We start from the raw sequence: 3,930 nt of genomic DNA, 5'->3' as shown, positions 1-3,930 counted from the left end.
GGGTGAAAAGATGAGGGAATACATTGCTTTACTTTCTCTTCATGCCTTGTAGATTTCCAACTAAGTCATATCGTCTTGTTTTCCATTTTACTTTGCTCTACTGTCTTGGCCTATAATGGTGAGTGGGGACAAGTAGGAGATACTCCGAAAAGGTTCTCCATATCAAGCTACTTTTTTGCTTATTGCTACAAACTTGTCAATTTTTGGTCTATTAATGAATTGCTAAGGTAAGAAACAGAGAATATCAAATAAGAAGTAGGCACATTTTGTTTGTTTGTTTGGATTTTGTAGGACATTGGGCTATCAGTTTACATGAACTTTGAATTTCTGATTTATTATACATTTAGAAGTGGGACAAGAAAGGCTCAAAAAAAGGAGGAAAAGGAAGCGCTCAAAGGCTTCTACAATAATAAACTTATCTTTATGATCTTGGTAAATGCTAATGTAGACAGTTCAATATATCAGTTCTTTAGTGTAAATAATAATATTTAGTATTTTTATATCTTGCAAATGCCATTTCCTTTAGACTCAAGATAGATTACTTTAATGCTGGATTATCAACCAAAAACCTGATGTCATATTCCAACATCAGCCAGAACACAGTTGACAATACTGTGTCTCATTATGGTATTTTATATTGATCTTGATAGGTAAGGGGTATTTACCATGGGCTACACACTGTTCTAGGTACCTTCCATACCTTCAATCATTTATTCCTCATAAAATCCCATTACTCTGTCAATAGGTCAGAACTCATCCACCCAAACACAAAGATTTCTACCAGTATGATTATTATACTTGCTATAACAATACCATAATGAAAAAGCAGACATCATTTGCTAAGTGATGCTTAGCAACGTGTATCCTGTATTTTCTTCCTGTATGACAATGCTCTCTGTGATTTTTACTTTGCTTCTAAGTATATTTTGCACTTTCTCTTTTGTAAAATATATTCATTATTCATGTTTCCCAGACTGACCCTGTTAGGACAATTGATGACTGAGAATGCTTCTTCTTTTTCTGCTCATTTATCTGTTCTAATTATACTTAAAGGTGGCATTACATTTTCTTTATTTGAAACTTCAGAGGAGAGGGACTAATGGAGCAATCAGACAAAAGGATACAAGCAGGTAGAAATAAAAGATTGCCTGTCATTAATTTATGACTATGTGAATTTATTTGTGTTCATTTTCAAGGGGGATTTGCACTGTCTTTCATCTTGTATAAAGCAGACATTAAGTGCATAAGAGGAAAATGACTAACAGAATGTGGTAATTGAACTGGCCAAGCTATGTTATCATCCCAAAGCTAGCTAATAGGATCCTAATATAAAGAATCTAGTTGAGTGAAGACAAAAAAAAAAAAAAAAAAAAAAAGGAAAAAGGGGAAAAAAAAACTCCCGCAGTTAATAATTTAAAAGATGTGAAAAGTTTTTTTCAGTTATGTAATCTCCTTAAAACTTTAAATTAGAGAAAGCATCACAGTTGGATGGATGTAGGCATAGACATTCTTAGAATACTCAAGCAGAGAGCATGAAAACATTAAAAGTCAGTGTATACCTTTTATATTTCATGCCTCCCCTTCATCGTTGTCTCCCCTTCCTACAATATCTTGTAGTATCTGAGAAATGACTGGCTCCAGAATTCTTTTTGCACCTCAGAGGCAGTGATTTCATGTTTGAGTTCAATGGATCTAAATAGCAAAATTGGTCATACTAGCGAATAGTGAAATCAATCAAAATGGTCAAGCTGTGTATGAGATATTGTTTAAGAGTTGTGTGAGTTTAGACCAACCCAAGTGGGGTACCACATCACTGATATCATTCCTAAATTCTTTTCCTACCATAGCTTAAAGTTTTGTGACTAATCTTTTGGTCTTTAAATAGAAACCAAAGGCAAAAGAAACACAATCCATAAAGTTTATCCACATTGTCAAAAGTGTATATATTAACAAATCTGCTAACATATAATTTGGTGTGCAAGAGGTGCTAATGTTTTTAATTGCAAGCACCAATGGATTTTTGTAATAAAGTAATAGAAATGATTATTTTAGACTTAATTTTGAAAACTATACCTGGAATTTATCAAAATATGTTATATATTTATTGAAATGTGTTTAGGCTTATTTTCTGTAACTCTCTGCTTTAATACTATGTTTTAGAATCTACTTTTTCCTTACTTTGGTGTTCCTGAGCACTTAAATTTTGCTTTAGCTTCATTATTCCAAACTGAAACACACATTTTATTTATATTAATTAATTAATTAATTATAATCAAATCTTAATTTAAACTTTTCATCTGCCAATTTAGTGTTTTTCACCAATTCTGGCACCAGAAACCTTCAAAGGCTTTACCATCTTTTTGCTTAGGTACTGCCTTAGCGGGAGCCTTAGCAGCTGCCATTGCTGTCTTTTTACATGCTTGCTTAGCCTTTTTTGCTTCCTTGGTACCTCTAATAACTTATTCTCATCGAGTCTTCCTAACTTCATTTTTCTAATTCCTCTTGGCCATTATATCAGTAAGAGATACACCAATGATGGCCCTCAGAAATTTGACTGCACGACGAGTTCTTCTCTTTTGAATTTCTTCCAAGTGTTCTTTTTTTTGTGCCATTTTCTATAGAGGACAGTCCAGTTCATCTGCCTAGGGTTCCACTTGGAAAGGAATGACGACTCACATTTTGCATTAAAGAAATGGAAAACTTTCCTGTTGGTTCCCACATAGCGCCTTTTGCATCTGGAGTAGATCTTATACCCAATGAAACTGCACAGCTCTACTTTCATGGCTGCAGCTGCTAGAAAGCCAGTGACAGGAAGTATCATATTTAGCTAGCAAAGAAGATGTATGATTTATTTAAGGACTGCTAGAAAATCTCTGTGTAGTTAGTAATTCTTTTTAAACATAAATATTGTTTTGCTATATCCTAACTTTAATCAGTTCTTAGAATGCCATGTTAAAAACTCTAAATTTTTGGAAAACTTTATACAAAACTTTAACTAAATAATAAATAAGTTATTATTATTATTATTATTTGTATATTTATGTGATCATGGGTATTTCTGTTTGTCGTTAGGTTTAGATGTATCATTACTAGCAATCAGAATCTCACTTCCTTTTAAAAGAGACAATATGATTGCATTTACAAATTTAGCTAACAATATTAATTAAAGGCTAGATTTCATAGTTCAGAAAGGTTAAAGACATGTTGGAACTTTGCTTATAACCCTTTGAACCTCTTTAGACTCTTTGGCAGGCAGGCAATAGCCATCAATGACATTGTCCCATTTGCAGGAACTTACAAGCTAGCCATGGAAATTGGCAGATGACAGAGCTCTGATTGGTGGTCTTTTTTTCTTCCTTTTGAAGCATTTAGAATGCACTCAGTACTTTGTTACACTCCTCTTCCAAACCCATTAAACTTTGCAAGTTTTTCATCAAAATAAATAGATATTTTAGTAAAGACTTAGTGAGGAAGAGAGCTCTGGTGCAATACATATCAGAAACTTAATAAATTTAAATACATATCTCTCTCCATCACTACATTTTTCCATTTTTTTCCTTTTATATACAGACTCTATAAATCACCTTTACTACCCTAAGAAGTTTTGACTGACCACTCAGCAAAACGAAAACCTCATGATTAATGGAATTGCGAATACTTGTTGTTCTTCAAACAATTTCATTTGAAGGGTCTCACCCAAGCTCAAGCAACTTATCTAAATGGTAATCTAACAAAGTAACCTCATTATATTAACTAATCATGAGGAAGTAGGATCTCAGATGATTAAGAAATTAGATATGCTCTGGGTAAGAAATATTTCATAAACCTAATGACTTATAATCTGGATCTTGAAGATTACATAGAAATTTATGCCTATAAAACTTACAATTTAGGTTTTCATCCACATAATTTGAATAATTAGTAGTAGTT

At 32.8% G+C, this 3,930-nt stretch overlaps 1 pseudogene; it reads right to left on the bottom strand.

Annotated features, from left to right (window-relative positions):
• Nucleotides 1–2,305: 2,305 nt before the first annotated feature.
• On the bottom strand, nt 2,306–2,782 carry LOC107514085 (annotated as a pseudogene).
• Nucleotides 2,783–3,930: the final 1,148 nt, after the last annotated feature.

This window comes from Rousettus aegyptiacus, unplaced genomic scaffold (assembly GCF_014176215.1).
Source record: "Rousettus aegyptiacus isolate mRouAeg1 unplaced genomic scaffold, mRouAeg1.p scaffold_m13_p_3, whole genome shotgun sequence".
In the NCBI taxonomy this organism is placed as follows: Eukaryota; Metazoa; Chordata; class Mammalia; order Chiroptera; family Pteropodidae; genus Rousettus; species Rousettus aegyptiacus.
The sequence above is the reverse complement of the archived record's forward strand: the minus strand, read 5'-3'. Positions and strand labels throughout refer to the sequence as shown.